Genomic DNA, 20,162 nt, shown 5'->3' on the forward strand with positions numbered 1-20,162 from the left:
AGTGAATGTACTCTCTGATTCATTCAAAAACAACAAATTGCATTTTTATAGGGCCTTTAATGTAGTACAATATCCCAGGCACTACACAGGAGCATTATGAAACAGCATTTGACACTGAGTCACATAAAGTGATATCAGGATAGGTGATTGAGCTGAAGATTCCCAACAAATGTAGGTTTGGAATTATTTTTTTGGGGGGCCAGGGGTATTGCACCTCCTGGAAATGTCTCAACAAACTTCACATAACTATAAGGGCAGTGAATGTTAATATGTAGGTAAATGCAGCAGCCATTTTGGTCTCAGCAAGATCCAAGATAGAACAATGAGATGAATGACCAGTTGTTTGGTCTTAGGCAGTGTTGATTGAGGGGTGTATGCTGGCGTGGCCACAAGGGTGAGCTCACTGCTCTTCAAACTGTGACATGGGACTTTTAATATTTGCCTAACCCACTGGAAGATGAGATTGGGGTGAGGGGTTGAGGAAATCGGTTTAATATCTCATCCAAAAGACAGCATCTATGTCGCTGTAACTGCTCCTTAGTACTATACGGGGGTCTCAGGCAAGTTTGTGCCCAAGTCCTATAGTGGGGCTTGAATCCACAAACATTGGCCCCAGAGATAACGGCAACTAAGCCCAGCTGGCATTTCAGGGCTAATTTTATGAAACCATTGAGGAGAAATTGGACTGTATCATGAAGTATTTTTTGTACAAATGAACCGTCTGTTTATCTTCAAAGCCAATATTAGGATTATTAGCAACACTATAGAGTGACTCATGATATTCTAAAAACATAGGTTAGCACAGCACAGATGGAGGCCATTCGGCCCATCATGTCAGCATTAACAGTTCGAAAGAGCTATCCAACTCTCCCTATTTAGATTTTATTTGATTTAGAGATACAGCATTGAAACAGGCCCTTCTGCCCACCGAGTCTGTGCCGACCATTAACCACCCATTTATACTAATCCTACACTAATCCCATATTCCTACCACATCCCCACCTGTCCCTATATTCCCCTACCACCTACCTATATTAGGGGCAATTTATAATGGCCAATTTACCTATCAACCTGCAAGTCTTTTGGCTGTGGGAGGAAACCGGAGCACCCGGAGGAAACCCACGCAGACACAGGGAGAACTTGCAAACTCCACACAGGTAGTACCCAGAATTGAACCTGGGTCGCTGGAGCTGTGAGGCTGCGGTGCTAACCACTGCGCCAGTGTGCCGCCCTATCTTTCCCCACAGGCCTGCAATTTTTTTCCTTTCCAAATATAGATCCAATTCACTTTTGAAGGTTATTATTGAAACTGCTTCTGCCAAACTTTCAAGCAGTGCATTCCTGATCACAACAAAGCAATGCAAAAGAAAAAATTCTCCTAATTTGCCCTCTGGTTCTTTTGTCAATTACCTTAAATCTGTGTCCTCTAGTTACCAACCCTCCTACCACTGGAAGAAGCTTTTCTTTATTTACTCTGTCAAACCCATCATAATTTTGAACACCTCCATTTAATCTCCTTAACCTTTTATGGTCAGCTTCTCTAATCTCTCCACATAACTGAAGTCCCTCATCCTCGTCTAATTCTGATAAATCTCCTTTGTACCCTCTCCAAGGCATTGACATTCTTCCTAAAGTGTGGTGCCCAGGATTGGATGCTATACTCCAGTTGAGGCTTAGCCAGTGATAGATACAGGTTTAGCATAACTTCCTTGCTTTTTTACTCTATGCCTCTGTTTATAAATCCCAGAATTCAGTATGTCTTTTTTTAGCAGCCTTCTCAACTTATCCTGTCACCTTCAAAGATTTGTATATATATATATCCCAGGACTCTCGGTTCCTGCAACCCATTTAAAGCAGTACCATTTTGTTTATATTGTTTAGTGAATAATGCCGCTCCCTATTCTTCCTCCTAAAACACTTCTCTGCATTAAATTTCATCTGTCATGTGTCTATCCATTGCACCAGTCTGTCTATGTCCTCCTGAAGTCTGTTACCATCCTCTGGCAATGAAATCTTTTCTCTTTATAATTGGGTATAAAATCTGTTATCAAATATATAATTGTTAACCAATGCCTTTGTGAAACCAAAGAAAGATTGTAAATATTTTATGTAAAGTCGATCAAAATGAAAATACTACATTTAGGTTGTTGTATATAAAAAAAATTGGTACAGATGCTTCTATGTCCCATTAATTGTAACATAGATATTGGTGCCAAAAATAATGAACTATGCAAAGCATTATGAAACAGAAGGTGCCAGTAATTCCCACTGTACACTATGAATTAATTGGATAAAATGAAGGGCAAGATCATATATGCAAAACAGAAGAATACAACTGCAATATTTGTGCACTCACGTTAATTTGTTAAATGCGTTTTCATTGTGGTTTATTTGATTTAGCCCTGTTCAGTGAATGAATTCTCTATAAATCTAAAGCTCTTCCTGTTAAATTAACACTCCAGCATTTTTCTTTTGCAAATGCAACCTGATGTGTTGAGAGCATGTTGGAAAGGGGCATGCTACAACAGCAATCAAGGCAGTCAAAGAGGATAACTGCTATTAATGGCCTACCCTGGCTGTAACAAATCTGGAAAGGGGAACATGTATTTTCGTAGAGCCATTAAGTTGACTGAATAGCATTACACTTCACCCACGATATGTCGTGGTATGCTTTGAACTGCAGCAGGTGTCACGCCAAGTGTTTTTTTTTGGCGAACAATTAGCATGTACAATGAAATATTGATCTCTAGAAAGATTGCACTGGCATTGTAAAGCAGGAGACAAGTATTCACTGAAAGGGCCCTTTGCTTTGTGGAACGAGCAATGGAATTGCACGCACAATAAATATTTAATATAAAATCCCTTCTGGTGGGATTTGTGCACCCATAGCATCTCATTACCATGTCTGGGAATAACATCCTCATTGTCACTTGCTTAATTACTTTCAGAAAGAGTAAGAATGTGAGGCTCCTTGCATCAGAAATGATTAAACTATCTGGCAGAATTCAGTGTCCCTCATTATGATCCTCATTTAGCACTTCCTAATGGATTTACATTTTTACTGCACTGATTTAATTTTATTTTTTTGCCTTCCATTCCCACAAAGGTGCGAGTCGACTACGAGCAATTAATTGCTAATGAAAGGTGTCTGTCAGCCCCACTCTCTCTGCAGGCTGCCAGGGGTGATTGGCACTGTCAACAGCTTGGCCCCGGAGTACGCTGTAATGTGACAGATTGTGTTCCACAAAAATGCTAAATGAGAAGTGAGGATTTGTGATTTCCAATGCCCTCAGCTGCGTCGCTGACAGTTCTGACATTTGCTGCATTAAGGGATGCACGGAGGATTTGAGCAACCCCTGCTGGATAGCAGAAACCATAACAGTCGACAGGCACTTATTTCAGCTACAGGTTCGGGGCTAGTTTTTCCACGAGAGTTGAGTATGGTCATTGTTATCTGTCTCTAGCATGCTGACAGAAGTGAGATATAGGGTTACACTATCCTATTGTATCATTTTTTAAACTAGGAATTTGTTTAGGCAGTGGTGATCGAAATATTTTCACCTTTGTGATGGCCTTAGTTGCACTTTATCTATCCATCTGACACTTAAGTGGCTGTCTGGAGTGAGGTATTAAGTGACTTGCCAAGGGAAAAATTGACAAAAATCTCCCTGGAAATTTTCACAGAAATTCACCTTGCTCTAAATTGGCAGTGGAGGAATGGTACTTCAGGCTATAAAAGAAATTCTCCATAGTTAACGATGACACGTCAAATGAAATGATCATGTAACTGTGTTAATAATATTCATGGATCTCCGGTGGCACTGCTCAAGATGAGCCAGAGTGTTTTTCACTGCTAAGCTAAACCAACAACTGTCTCTCCCACTCTCAGCAAAATCAGTTCTCTTTCCCGCAATGCAACAGGACATCTATCCACCCCCTCCTCATATTGCACTCTCTTTCTCTCTCCTGTCCCCTCAAAGGGCTCTTTCCCCACATAAACACCTTGGAGGTCATTTTGGCATTGGCCGATGGTGCAAAATGAGCATGTCTGATCAGCCGATATATACCTCTCCTAGTTTCGGTTGATGTTAATAGATATAAAACTGAAGAGAGATGTATGATAGATGCCTGATCTCTTATCGCTCATTCTACATTCTCGCCCAAAATCAGCATTACCCCTGTTGGCTCTCTCTTTCCTCCCCATAATATGATATCTCTCCTCTCTTCTCATCCCAATCAACAGAGATCTTCCTCACTTTTACCTTACCCTACCACTGTAAAGAATTGTCTCCCTCTCTGATAGTGTGTTTATATCTCTCTAGACCACCTCAGTTGGATCTCCAGTCTTTTTCCTCTCTCTCTCCCTTGTGCTCTCCATTTGAAAAGGTTGCTTTTACTCTTCCCCTCCCATAGCAGCATCTGTCTCTATCTCATTCACCTTCACTTGGATTGCAGAGACGTTCAAATAAAGTCAGAATTTTCTTTCCCACAAATGAAGACATTGCTGTCTCTCACCCACTCCTCCTCCATTTTCCTTTTCTCTCTCTCCCTGGTTCAGGTGGTTGCAAAAGATCCCATGCCACTATTCAAAGAAGTGCAGGGAACATTTTTTCAGTGTCCCAGTCAATACCTCATTCTGAACTGACATCAACAGAGTAGATTGCCTGGTAATTTATTACAGTTGCTGTTTATTGGACCTTGCTGTGCACAATAAGGGTCCCATGTCCGCCTACAGAACAACTGTTGAAATAGTCACAAAAGCAAAATACTGCAGATGACGGAAATCTGAAATAAAACAGAAAATTCTGGAAACATGTAGCAGGTCAGGCTGCATCTGTGGAGAGAGAAACAGAGTTTATGCAGAGGTGAATTTGGTGGAAGAGACGGGGCTCCCTGCGCCGGGCCGCAAAAAACAGGGGGAACCTCACCTCTGCATTTTTCAGCACCCACCTCTGGACTTTCAGGGTCAAAGTTTCGGAGGCGGGATCCCCGTCCCTTTAAAGAATTCATAGGGACGGGGATCCCACCTCCAAGAGCTGCCAGCCAATCACAGGGCTAGCAGCTCAGCAGTATCGGCAGTGCCACCGGGAGCAGTGGCCACTGCCGATACCGCAGAGGCCTTGGACCCAGGCCCAGTGCTGGAACCCCAGAACAGAGGCAGGGTTGCCAGGGCCAGTCCGGAAGGCCCTGGCGAGGGGGGGTGGTCATTTGGTTCATGGGGAGGGGCATTCTGAGGCGTAAAGTTAATTGGCCATTACTACGTCATCTCAGGGCCTCAAGTGACCTCTGGGTGGAAAGGTCGGTGGCGGCCTATCTCACCACCCCCCTCCCCCCCCCGGGTATATCAGAACCGAGAATCCCGCCATCAGGTGTCATGGCAAGCGGTTCCACTCCAATTCTCTGGCGCCCCCTCACCCCCCCCAACCCCCCACCCGCCGCCCACAGCCCCACGTAACCCACCTTCCAGAAAAGCACAAGTTCCAGCCCAGAGTCGACGTTTCAGGCCTTTATGTTGAAATAGTTCAATGGCTGGGAATCATGTTGAGATGTCCCAAGGACATGAAAAAACCTGCATTATTTCCTCCTTGTTCACGTGTATTGCTGCAACACTGTGGGGTAGACAAGTATGCATGACAGTCATGAGAAATATTAATTACTATGACTACACTTCAAAAAATACTTCATTGGTTGTGAAGTGCTTTGGGACAGCCTCAGGTCTTAAAAGGTGCTATATAAATGCAAGTTCTTTATTTTCTTTACTGATCTGAATAAGAATAGCACCTACACAAGCTCTCTTTCTGGGCTGAACTATGAACATGTTACAGGCTGTATTATTAATTAATTCAGAACCATGTGGGCTTCTGAATTTCCATTGGTCTGTTGTGTGCACTTGGCCCAGCTGGGAGCACTCTTGTGTCTAAGCTAGAAGGTTTTGGGTTTATTACAATTCCGTAATCACATAATTAAAGCTGGCATTTACAGTAACATTTATATAGCAGCTGCAATGTAGTAAAACGTCCCAAGGGCCTTACCCTGTGTATACCACTCTCAGTCACCTGACCAATGTGAGGAACTATGGGGGTGCTTTTCCCAATCCCATGGAAGTGGGTTTGGAGGCAGTGAGAGACCCGAAATGTAGCAGAAACCTCGTCCGGATGGCTCCCTGGTATGCTCTCGCCTCCGAGCGAGTTTCCCAGGGGCACGCTGCCACTGGAATCGACAACCCACTCCATAGAACCATAGAAAAATTACCCCACAGAAGGAGGCCATTCAGTCTGTCGTGTCTGTGCTGGCCGAAAAATCTAGCCATCCAATCTAATCCTACTTTCCAGCACCTGGGTCATAGCCTTGCTGGTTACATCACTTTAGGTGCATGCCCAGGTACCTTTTAAAAGAGTTGAGGGTTTCTGCCTCCACCACCAATCCTGGCAGTGAATTCCAGACACCCAACACCCTCTGGGTGAAAAAGTTTTTCCTCATGTCCCCTCTAATCCTTCTACCAATCACCTTAAATCTGTGCCCCTGGTAATTGACCTCTGCGCTAAGGGAAACAGGTCCTTCCTGTCTACTCTATCTAGGCCCCTCATAATTTTATACAGCTCAATTAAGTCACCCCTCAGCCTCCTCTGTTCTAAGGAAAACAACCCTAGCTGATCCAATCTTTCCTCATAGCTGCAACTTTCGAGCCCTAGCAACAATCTTGTAAATCTCCTCTGTACTCCCTCCAGAACAATTATGTCCTTTCTGTAACGTGGTGACCAGAACTGTACACAATACTCCAGCTGTGGCCTAACCAGCGTTTTATATAGTTCCAACATTACATCCTTGCTTTTGAATTCTATACCTAGGCCAATAAAGGAAAGCATTCCATATGCCTTCTTCACCACTCTATCTACTTGTCCTGCCACCTTCAGGGACCTGTGGACATGCACTCCAAGGTCTCTCACTTCTTCCAGCCCTCTCAATATCCTCCTGTTAATTGTCATAGAGTCATAGAGTAGTACGGCATAGAAACAGGCCCTTCGGCCCACTGTGTCCAAGCCGACCATAATGCCTATCTATACTAATCCCACCTGCATTAATTCCATATCCCTGTACATGTCCAAAAGCCTCTAAAATGTTGCTACTATTCCTGCCTCCACCACCTCCTCTGGCAGCTCATTCCAGATACCCACTATTCTTTGTGTGAAAATTTTACCCTTTTGATCCCCTTTAAACCTCCTCCCTCTCACCTTAAATCTATGCCCTCCAGTTTTAGTCACCCCTACCATGGGAAACAGACTCTGGCTATCTACCCTATCTATGCCTCTCATAATTTTATATCCCTCTATCCTGTCCCCTCTCAGCCTCCTTCGCTCCAGGGAAAACAGACCCAGCCTATCCAATCTCTCTTCATAACTCAAGCCCTCCAAACCAGGCAACATCCTTGTGAAATAAAAACAAGAAATGCTGGAACCACTCAGCAGGTCTGGCAGCATCTGTGAAAAGAGAAGCAGAGTTAACGTTTCGGGTCAGTGACCCTTCTTCGGAACTGACAAATATTAGAAAAGTCACAGGTTATAAGCAAGTGAGGTGGGGGTGGGGCAAGAGATAACAAAGGAGGTCTAGATTGGACCAGGCCACATAGCTGACCAAAAGGTCACGGAGCAAAGGCAAACAATATGTTAATGATGTGTTGAAAGACAAAGCATTAGTACAGATTAGGTATTAATACACTGAATATTGAACAGCAGCAAGTGCAAACCTGAAAAAAAACAGTGGGTAAGCAAACTGAACAAACTGAGATGAAATGAAATAAATGCAAAAAAAAAATTGTAAAAAATGTAAAAAAGAATGTAAAAAAAAGGAAGAAAAAATAACTAAAAATGAAAGTAAAATGGGGGGCTGTCATTCTCTGAAATTATTGAACTCAATGTTCAGTCCGGCAGGCTGTAGTGTGCCTAATCGGTAAATGAGATGCTGTTCCTCGAGCTTGCGTTAATGTTCACTGGAACACCCTTGTGAATCTTTTCTGCACCCTCTCTCGCTTAATCACATCTTTCCTGTAGTGCGGCGACCAGAACTGCACACAGTACTCCAAATGCGGCCTAACCATCGTTATATACAACTGTAACATGACATCCCAACTCTTGTACTCAATGCCTCAGCCGATGAAGGCAAGCATGCCATACACCTTCTTCACCAGCCTGTCTACCTGTGTTGCCACTTTCAGGGAACTATGTGCTTGCACCTCAAGGTCTCTCTGCTCAACAACTCTTCCCAGGACCCTGCCATTCACTGTATATGTCCTGCCCTGGTTTAACTTCCCAAAATGCATCACTTTTCACTTGTCTGCGTTAAATTCCATTTGCCACTCCCTTGCCCACTTTCCCAGTTTATCTTTATCCTCTTGTAACCTTAAAAAGACAGAGGCGCAAGGGGAGAGCCAACTGTGTAACAGCCCCGACAAACAAATTTTTCTGCAGCACCTGTGGAAGAGACTGTCACTCTAGAATTGGCCTTTATAGCCACTCCAGGCGCTGCTCCACACACCACTGACCACCTCCAGGCGCTTACCCATTGTCTCTCGAGATAAGGAGGCCAAAGAAGAAGAACCTGAGACAACCTTCTTCACTGTCCACTACACCACCAATTTTGGTGTCATCTGCAAACTTACTAATCACGCCTCCTACATTCACATCCAAGTCATTAATATATATGACAAACAACAGAGGGCCCAGCACCGATGTCTGCGGCACATCACTGTTCACCGGCTTCCAATCTGAAAAACAACCCTCCACTACAACCCTCTGCATCCTATCAGCAAGCCAATTTTGTATCCAATTGGCTAGCTCACCCTGGACCCCATGTGTTCGAACCTTCTGGGCCAGCCTACCATGCGGGACCTTGTCAAAGGCCTTGCTAAAGTCCATGTAGACCACGTCCATCACCCTACCCTCGTTAATCCTCTTGGTCATCTCCTCAAAAAACTCAATCAAATTCGTGAGACATGATTTCCCACGCACAAAGCCATGCTGACTATCCCTAATCAGACCTTGCCTTTCCAAATGCATATAAATCCTGTCTCTCAGAATCCCTTCCAATAACTTTCCCACCACTGATGTAAGGCTCACCGGCCTGTTGTTCCCTAGCTTATCCCTGCTGCCCTTCTTAAATAAAGGCACAACATTAGCTATCCTCCAGTCTTCCAGTACCTCACCCGTGGCTAACGATGATACAAAATCTCTGCCAGGGCCCCAGAAATCTCCTTCCTTGCTTCCCATAGCATCCTAGGATACACCTGGTCAGGCCCTGGGGATTTATCCACCTTAATGTGCTTCAAAACCTCCAACACCTCCTCCTTTGTAATGTTGATATGCTCCAGGATATCACTGTTCCCTCCCTTGAACTCATTAGCTTCCATGACCTTCTCCATGGTAAATACAGGCGAGAAGTATTCATTTAAGACCTCGCCCATTTCCCGTGGTTCCACACATAGATTACCACACTGATCCTTAAGGGGACCTACTCTATCCCTATCTACCCTTTTACTCTTAATATACTTATAAAATCTTTTAAGATTCTACTTTATCTTATCTGCCAGGGAAATCTCATGGCCCATTTTTGCCCTCCTAATTTCCTTCTTAAGTGTACTCCTACATCCCCTATACTCCTCGAGGGACTCGCTTGATCCCAGCTGCCGATACCTGACATATGCCTCCTTCTTTGTCCTGACCAGACCCTCAATATCCCTCGTCAACCATGGTTCCCAAAACTTGCCAGCATTGCCCTTCCATCTGACACGAACATACCGGCCCTGAACTCTTCCAATCTCACTTTTAAAAGCCTTCCACTTGTCAGACGTCCCTTTACCTGTAAACAGCCTCTCCCATTCAACTTTTGAGAGTTCCTGTCTGATGCCATCGAAATTAGCCTTCCCCCAAATTAGGACTTCAACCTGAGGACCAGTCCTATCCTTTTCCATAACTATCTTGAAGCTAATAGAGTTATGGGTTACTGGTCCCAAAGTGCTCCCCCACTAACATATCAACCACCTGCCCAGCCTCATTTCCTAAGAGGAGGTCGAGTGTAGCCCCTTCTCTAGTAGGGCCATCCACATACTTCTTCAGAAAACTATCCTGGACACACTTAACAAATTCTTCCCCATCTGATCCCTTAGCACGAAAGCAGTCCCAGTCAATATTAGGGAAGTTAAAATCACCTACTATTACAACCCTATATTTCCCACACCTGTCTGTGATTTCCCTACATATATGCTCCTCCAATTCCCTCTGACTATTGGGGGGCCTATAGTATAATCCCATCAAAGTGATCACCTCTTTCTTATTTCTAAGTTCTACCCATATGGCCTCGCTGGACATTCCCCCCGGGATATCCTCTCTAAGTACTGCCGTGATGTCCTCCCTAATCAATCGTGCAACTCCCCCTCCTCTCTTACCTCTATCTCTGTCACGCCGGAAGCATCGGTACCCCGGAACATTGAGCTGCCAGTCCTGCCCATCCTTCAACCACGTTTCCGTAATAGCTATAATATCATATATGGACTATAATATAAATAGCATATTGTGTATTCCCTTGCTTTATTTTCCCTCCCCAAATGCATTACCTCACACTTTTCTGGATTGAATTCCATTTGCCACTTTTCTGCCCACTCAACCAAACCATTTATATCTTTCTGGAGTCTACGGCTATCCTCTTCACTATCAACTACACAGCCAATTTTTGTGTCTTCAGTAAATTTCCCAATCATGCCTCCCACATTTAAGTCCAAATCATTAATATATACCACAAACAGCATGGGACCCAACACTGAGCCCTGTGGAACAGCACTGGAAACCGCTTTCCATTCACAAAAACATCCATCGACTACTACACTTTGTTTCCTGACCCTGAGCCATTTCTGGATCCAACCTGCCACATTCCCCTGTATCGCATGGGCTTTCATTTTACTGACCAGTCTGCCATGTGGGACCTTGTCAAATGCCTTAGTAAAATCCATGTAGACAACATCCACTGCACTTCCTTCTTGTTACTTCCTCAAAAAACTCCATTAATTTAGTTAGACACAACCTTCCCTTAACAAGTCCATGCTGACTATCCCTGATTAATCCGTGAATTTCTAAGTGGCAGTTTATCCTGCCCCTCAGTGTAGATTCTAACAATTTACTCACCACCGAGGTCAAACTGACCGGCCTATAATTATTTGGCCTAGCCCTCGCACCCTTTTTAAACAATGGTACAACGTTCACAGATCTCCAATCGTCTGGTACATCTCCTGTATCAAGTGAGGATTTGAAGATGATCCTCAGCACATCCACTATTTCCTCCCTGGCTTCCTTTAATAACCTGGGATGCAATCCATCTGGCCCTGGTGATTTATCCACTTTCAAGGATGTCAGACCCTTTAGTACTTCCTCGCTCATTATGCTTATCATATCTAATACTTCACACTCCTTCTCTTTTACTACAATGTCTGTATCATCCCTCTCCTTTGTGAAGACAGAGACAAAAAACTCATTCAGAACCCTTCCCACATCTTCTGCATCCACACATAAGTTCCCTTGTCCATCTCTGATCGGCCCTATACTTTCCTTAGTTATCCTCTTGCTCTTAATGTACTGATAAAACATCTTCGAGTTTTCCTTGATTTTACCTGCCAATAATTTTTCATGTCCTCTCTTTGCTTTTCTAATTTCCTTTTTTATTTCACCCCTGCACTTTCTATACTCCTCTAGGCTTTCTAAAGTATTAAGATTTTTGTGATCATCATAAGCTTTCTTTTTCTGCTTTAACTTATCATGTAAGCTTCTAGATAACCAGGGGGCTCTAGATTTGGCAGGACCGTCCTTTATCTTTGTGGGGACATGCCTACATTGTGCCTGTAGAACGGAGGCGGGCAGACAGTCAAGGTAATTAGAATCTCAATTCAGGGCCATTTCTGAGAGTGATGCAAGTTAGTCGGCATCGCACAGCCCCCTGCTGTGTCAGGAGTCCAGCAAAATTTCAGAGGTGACTACTGAGCGAGAGGTCGGAGAGACATCAGAGGCAGCTGAAAATGCAGGTATTTGGAAAATGCAAGTTTTACAACCAGGTGAGGAAGGGGTCTCTGGCTCCCCTCTTGACCCTCTTGGCCGTAACAGGGTTTATCTTTTAAAACACAGTGATTTTAGCTTACCACTTCAGTGAGCCCTTGCTCACTGCATGCTCATTATAATTGCAAATGAACCAATCAGACGGGTTTTCTCAGGTGTAAACAAGAAAGATGTAAGTTTATTAGCCTTATCACACTAACCCAGTTAAATTACTAAAATACACAACGCAACCACGCTCGCATGCTTACGAGAGGCACACACACATAAATAGATACAGAGGGGAAGAAAGAATCGGGGAGGGGGGGTTGGGGGGTGTTGAAGTAGAGTTGGCAATAAATGGAATACAGGTACTGTCCTTTGTGTCCTTGAAGTAATGTCCTTGATTGAAGTTAAGTTCTGGAAGTCCTTGCTGGGGCCACATGCACAATTTCAGACATGCTTCTCTGGTACCAGAAGGCCAAAGAGGGGCTTTGTCTTGTAGTCTAAGCTGACACCATGGGTTCCCTGGGACTTTGCTGGAGAGAGAGAGAGAGAGACAGACAGAGAGAGAGAGAGAGAGAGAGACTTTTCTTCTGCCAGTCCAGTTGCAGTCACAATTCAAAAAGCCCCAGTCTGGCCAGCAGGTAGGTCATGTGACCACCTCTTTGTTTGAAACAGTGGCTTCTTGGAGGGTTGTTGGATTTCAAAACTTTCCAGCCACACTCGGGGTGGGTGGGAGGTGGTGGTGGTGGTGGTGGAGTTCTGGCTCTTACACAGTCACTATTTCCCAGACTAATATTGCTCATTGAATCATGGAACAGCCCCACTCTCTCTCCATTCATGTCTCTCAGCCAGCTCCCGTCCTCTCAGAATGCAAATGTGCAATCAAGTTTTCAGCCGCTGAGCTCTGCTTTTTTTTAAACAAGTTATTTGCAATGTCCAGTAAAACGTTTCAAGCAATGTCCCATATGAAAAAATTAATACGTTTCCATTTGGCAGATGTGAATTCTGTCAGACAGGCTCAAAAGAATGCAATCGCAGCCCAACGCATTCTGGTGAAAGGGTTCCTCTTCCATACTGAGGATCCTCACAGTTCTGAGCCTTGTTTTTTTATTACTCCCTCTGGACCCCGACATGAGTCCCTCCATTTTGATGTGCCCCCTCGGTCTCACTCTTCCTCATCAGCGTTCACCTCTCCCAGTGGGGCTGCTGGCTGGCCCTCCCCTCAGGCCCTCCCATTGGTTCTCCTGCATCTGTGTACTGCCCACTGTCCCTAAGTGGACGGCGAATGCGAGGCGGCCAATTAGTAGACCACCTCCTCTATATATCCGCTGGCAGGCACACTGCTGAGAACGGCGACTCGGGACCTTGCACAATGTTCAGCACCATTCGCGACTCCTCAGATACTGAAGCAGTCCTTGTAGAAATGCAGCAAGACCTGGACAACATCCGGGCTTACGCTGATAAATCGCAAGTTACATTCGCACCACACAAATGTCAGGCAATGATCATCTCCAACAAGACAGAATCTAAGCATCTCCCTTGACATTCAATGGCATTACCATCGCTGAATCCCTCACTATCAACTGGGGTTACCATTGACCAGAAACTGAACTGGACCAGCCATATAAGTACTGTGGCTACAAGAGCAGATCAGAGGCTGTGAATTCTGTGATGAGTAACTCATCTCCTGACTCCCCAAAGCCTGTTCACCATCTACAAGGCACAAGTCAGGAGTGTGATGGAATACTCTCCACTTGCCTGGATGAGTGTGGCACCAACAACACTCAAGAAACTCGACACCATCCAGGACAAAGCAGCCCACTTGATTGGCACCCTATCCACCACCTTCAACATTCACTCCCTCTAACACCGACACACAGTGGCAGCAGTGTGTACCATCTACAAGGTGCACTGCAGCAACTCACCAAGGCTCCTTCGACAGCACCTTCCAAACCCGCGACCTCTACCACCTAGAAGGACAAGGGCAGCAAAAGCATGGGAATACCACCACCTGCAAGTTCCCCTCCAGGCCACACACCATCCTGACTTGGAACTATATCGCCGTTCCTTCACTGTCACTGGGTCAAAATCCTGGAACTCCCTCCCTAACAGCACTGTGGGTGTACCTACCCCACATGGACTGCAGCACTTCAAGAAGGCAGCTCACCAGCACCTTCTCAAAGACAATTAGGAATGGGCAATAAATGCTGACCTAACCAGTGATGCCCTCATCCTGTGAAAGAATAAATTTTTAAAAACTTGCAAAGGTTTCCGACATCTGCGGGAAAATTATGCTTGGTTATGAATTAAATGATATTTTCCTGTGGTATTCATTCTCATGGAGATTTGGGATTTTATTTTTGTTTCATTATCCAGCATCGGCTTTCAATTCTCTGATGGTCTTTTGGTGAAGAGGGGGCATCTGGGTACCAGCGTGTGGAGTTGGCCTGAAGTGCATTCTGACCTGTAATGACCTGAACCTCTCTATGTTTCTGGGTTCTGATAGTCCATAAAGGCTCCTTGGGGGAGCTACAGTATTCCTGAAACAACACAGAAGGGGCATTAGCAGGCCTCCGCCACTTTTTTTTCTTGTGCTTTGCACTTGGGGAATAAATACCAAATGCAGGAAAATGGCCCTCATTGTCTGACTTCTAGAAACCCAGTATGAACCTGCTGTCCCTGGTAACCTAGTCAAGGAAGGGGCCTTTCATCATTGTGTTAGTTGTACAAAAATGCAAAAATGTTACATCGAGTCTTCTTACTCTTGCATGGGCCCAGTTAATCTCATATGCATCTATGCTGCGACACTCACCTCAACCCCAGATGTCAAGGATCAATTTTATGGGACACTCATCACTGCCACCGGCAGAATTCTCAGCACCGAGGGACTGTACCTTTTATGGGACTTCAACACAAGGGTGAGTACAGACTACACAGCTTGGCCAATGTGCATCGGGCATTAGGGTATTGGCAAGATGAATGAAAATGTACAGAGGTTGCTGGAGCTATGCTGTTGCCATGGACTCTGTGTGACAAACAGCTACTTCCAGGTCAATCCATGCCACAGTAGGCCCTGGCGACATCCGAGATCAAACTTGTGTGTCTAATTTAACTCGGGATGGGAAGAGTGACCCCTTTTCCAATTATGTCAAACTCCCAGGCACCAGACACCAGAATACAAACATATGACAAGGAGAAGTTTAGTACAACAGTTTTGTTTAGACACCAAATAAGTACAAGTCTCACTTCTTGTACAAGATACTACCTGTCAACACAAAGGTGATCAGTCTCTCGTCATGGTTGATCACTGAGCCTCCGGACTCAGCGTCCTGCCTTCGAGAGTTGTTCCTAGGTTTTCGTTGAGGATTACTCAAGTGTTAACCCTTATATATTTCTTTAAAGGCTCATTGCTCAACCCATGACTCACATGATGGTGTCTTGCATGGTCTTTTAGATACAGCTCCAAACATTAGCTCATCTTTGATTAGCAAGCGTTAATGGTTTAACTGCCAAAGCAGATGTCCAGACTTGTCTGTGACACCCATTGTTTGTTCCCCTTAATCTGCTCCGCTTTATCTGCACTGTTGAAGTATCACTTATCTGTTCCCCTTTGTCTGCACTGTTCCAACAGTCATGTACCCTTAAACCACAAGTTTCGACATATCTGTAAGCATACTTCAGCAAGTTCTGTGCCTATCTTAGCTGCCTTAGAGCATGCTGGGTATAGAACAATACTTAATCAATTTTTCAAGGCCTACAAACCACCAGCAACAGCTAGACCTTATCATCACCAGACGGACCACCTTCAACAGTGTCCTCATCACTTGCAGCTCTCACAACGCTGACTGTGACACTGACCACTCCCTGGTGTGTAGCAAGGTCAGGCTTCAGCCAAGGAAGCTACAGCACTAAAGAAGAATGGTCATCCTCGGATCAACACTTGCCGTACCACTGACCCAAAAAGGATCCAGGAGTTCCTCAACATCTTTGATCAGGCTCTTTTGGACAACAATGCTCAAGGCCAGAGTGCGGTGTCAAAATGGGATCATCTGCACATCACTATCTATAACTCTGTACTCACTGGGTATGGGAAAAGAGATCAGAGAAATGCTGACTGGTTTGAGACTCATGAAGCCAGTTACTGTAACTAAGAGGAGAGCCCTCATGAACTACAAGCAAGTCTCCAGCAAACAAAACCTCAATGCTCTCAGAACTGCCAGAAACAAGTCTCAGCAGACTGCTCGGCACTGCACCAATCAATACTGGTTGAAACACTGCAACAGCAGACAATCTGCTGCTGAATCTGAGGATGCTAGAGAGATGTATGAAGGAATTAAGAAAGCAACGGGCCAGCAGTAACTAAATCATCTCCCTTGAAGACAAAGACAGGGGTGACCATCACTGAATCTAGCCAGCTGATGGTGGATGAAGCATTACCTTGAACTCTACGCAGCAGAAAATGTTGTCACTGAAGTAGCTCTCAATGTCATTCCAGACTTCCCCGTCATGGAGGAGCTGGACAGCGAGCCCACCATAGTAGAGCTCAACAAAGCCATTGACCTTCTTGCCAGTGGTGAAGCCCTAGGAAATGATGTTATTCCACCTGGAATCATCAAAAGTGGAAAGCAGCATTGCTGCAGCATCTCCATGAACTTCTGTGTCTCTGTTGGGAGGAAAGATCTGTGCCTCAAAACATGTGTGATGCAAACATTGTCATCTTGTACAAAAATAAGGGGGATCGCGGTGACTGCAACAATTACTGAGACATCTCCTTGCTAAGCATTGTGGGGAAGGTCTTTGCTCCCGTTGCTGTGATCAGATTGCAGACCCTGGTGTTATGCATCTATCCTGAGTCTCAGTGCAGGTTCAGAGCTGGCAGATCGACAGTCGACATGATTTTCTCACTTCAGCAGTTACAGGAAGTGCTAAAGTGCTGTGAACAGCAAAGACCATTCTACATTGTCTTCACAGACATCACCAAAGCCTTTGCTCTTGTCAGCAGAGATTAGATTAGATTAGAGATACAGCACTGAAACAGGCCCTTCGGCCCACCGAGTCTGTGCCGAACATCAACCACCCATTTATACTAATCCTACACTAATCCCATATTCGTACCAAACATCCCCACCTGTCCCTATATTTCCCTACCACCTACCTATACTAGTGACAATTTATAATGGCCAATTTACCTATCAACCTGCAAGTCTTTTGGCTTGTGGGAGGAAACCGGAGCACCCGGAGAAAACCCACGCAGACACAGGGAGAACTTGCAAACTCCACACAGGCAGTACCCAGAATCGAACCCGGGTCCCTGGAGCTGTGAGGCTGCGGTGCTAACCACTGCGCCACTGTGCCGCCCGAGAGACAGACTCTCCAAACTGCTATGGAAAATAGACTTCTGTCCTGGACTCTTGGGTTCATCTCTTGTTTTCACAGGAACTTGCACAGTTCCGTCAGTTACAATGGAGCAACATCAGACGCTTTCAAGATCAGCAGCGGGGTAAAGCAGGGTTGCATCCTGGCACCGACTCTCTTTGGCATATTCTTCTCCATGCTGCTATTGTACGTTTTCGGTGACTCAAATGAGGGTGCTTACCTGCATGCCAGAGCTGACGGCAAACTGTTCAACTTGGCAAGACTGCGCGCCAAGACCAAAGTGTGTAAATTCCTAGTCTGTGATTTGCTGTTTGCTGATGATACTGCGCTGACATCCCATAATGCAGTTCACTTGCAGCAGCTTATAGATCAGTTCACCTGGACCTGCATGGAGTTTGGACTGACAATCAGTGACAGGAAGACCAAAGTAATAGGCCAGGGCATACAGACTCCACCTTCCCTCAACATCAACAACCTCACTTTGGAGGTCATCGACAGCTTCACATACCTTGGATCAACAATCACCAGCAATCTGTCCCTTGATGCTGAAATCAGCTCCAGGATTGCCAAGGCTGCAGCTGTCATGTCAAAGTCGAGAAGACGAGTGTGGAGCAACAGCAAGCTAACCGAAAATACAAAGCTCTGCGTGTACCAGGCTTGTGCTCTCAGGACTCTCCTTTATGGTTGTGAAGCATGGACAACTTATGCAAGCCAAGAAAAGTGGCTGAGCAGCTTCCACCTCCGCTGCCTCAGACAGATATTGGGCATCTCCAGGCAGGACAGAGTGTCGAATACAGATATATACCAGCGTGCAGGGATCCCCAGCATGTTTGCCCTCTTGTGTCAGCGGCAACTCCATTGGCTGGGTCATGTGCACTGAATGAATGATGGCCGCATCCCCAAAGGCATGCTCTATGGCGAGCTTACTATTGGAACGAGATCAACAGGTCACCCATGTCTGTGATACAAGGATGCATGTCTGTAAGCAAGACCTCAAGCTGACCAGGATCAGTGTCAATGTATGGGAAGTCCTTACGCTGACTGGATTTGCTAGTGAATGGCAGTCAGGAAGGCCATGGAAAAAGCAGAGGACAAAAGAAACGACCAGAGGCAGATAAGGGAGCCCCATGGAAGGAAGAAAAGCATCAGTTGACCTCAGGCCAACTGTGGAAGGGATTGCCACTCACCCATCAGCCTCTACAACCATAACAGCTGATGTTTAACTTACAAGTGACATACACCCTGGGCGCAACCCATCATCTTCTGAGCCAGACAGATGCATACATACACAGCCACATCTCCTTCCTCAGTGACTATCTCCGGCTCCGACTTATTCCACGTGGATTCCAACTGCAGTTTCACCCATCATGCTTTGAAACCACCCAGGATCACAGGTATCTCCGAGAAATACAACGTTCCTCGGACTGCTACTCTCGCCGCATCCTGAGATCCACACTCAGTGCTATGCGCCGCCACATGCACACACTGGACCTCTCTCTCCAGCAGCACCGTCTCACCTTATCTCAAAGCTGTTCTGCTGCGCAGTTTCATCTCATCTTACGTCTCATCCGACGCATTAACAAAAAACTTTTTTTCTTCCTTTCAGGTGTTAAGGAACGCAAGCTCCAGCAGCTGATGGGGACTAATGCCCCTCCAGATCCTCCTTCCGCTTCACTTCCCTCTGACCCCACCCCTTCTGATCTGACCCCTTGCTGTGTATTCACTATACCCTCTGACCTCCCCCTCTCTGATGCTGAGCGTTCTGTACTCAGCAAAGGTCTCAGTTTTATCCCCTTACGCCCCCACCTCAATGAATTTCACGCTCGGCATGACGTTGAGCTCTTCTTCCGTCGCCTCTGCCTCCGGGCTCACTTCTTCGACCAGGAGCCCTCCCCATGACCAGCAGACCCATTCACCCGCCTCCAGCATTCTCCCTCTACCTGGACCCCTCCCCCTGGCCTCTTACCCGCTCTTGATCTCTTCATTGATAACTGTCGGCGAGATATTGGTCGTCTCAATTTCTCTGCCCCCCTCACTCACTCTAACCTGTCCCCCTCTGAACTTGAGGCACTCCGTTCTCTCAGGTCTAACCCCGACATGGTCATCAAACCTGCAGACAAGGGTGGTGCTGTTGTCGTATGGCGTACCGACCTCTACCTTGCAGAAGCTCAACGCCAACTCACAGACACCTCTTCCTACCTCCCTCTGGACCATGACCCCACCACCGAACATCAAGCCACCGTCCAAAGGACTGTCACTGACCTCATCTCCTCTGGAGATCTTCCCTCTACGGCTTCCAACCTCATAGTCCCACAACCCCGGACAGCCCGCTTCTACCTCCTTCCCAAAATCCACAAACGGGACTGTCCTGGCAGACCCATTGTGTCAGCCTGCTCCTGCCCCACTGAACTTATTTCTTCCTATCTAGACTCTATCTTTTCTCCGCTGGTTCAGTCTCTTCCCACCTACATCCGTGACTCTGCTGACGCCCTACGTCATTTTGACAATTTCCAGTTTCCTGGTCCCAACCGCCGCCTCTTCACTATGGACGTCCAATCGCTCTACACCTCCATCCCCCACCAGGATGGTTTGAGGGCTCTGCACTTCTTCCTGGAATGGAGGCCCAACCAGTCCCCATCCACCGCCACCCTCCTCCGCCTGGCTGAACTTGTTCTCACATTGAACAACTTCTCCTTCAACTCCATGCACTTC

The sequence above is a fragment of the Heterodontus francisci genome, chromosome 15, assembly GCF_036365525.1.
Source record: "Heterodontus francisci isolate sHetFra1 chromosome 15, sHetFra1.hap1, whole genome shotgun sequence".
Lineage (NCBI taxonomy): Eukaryota > Metazoa > Chordata > Chondrichthyes > Heterodontiformes > Heterodontidae > Heterodontus > Heterodontus francisci.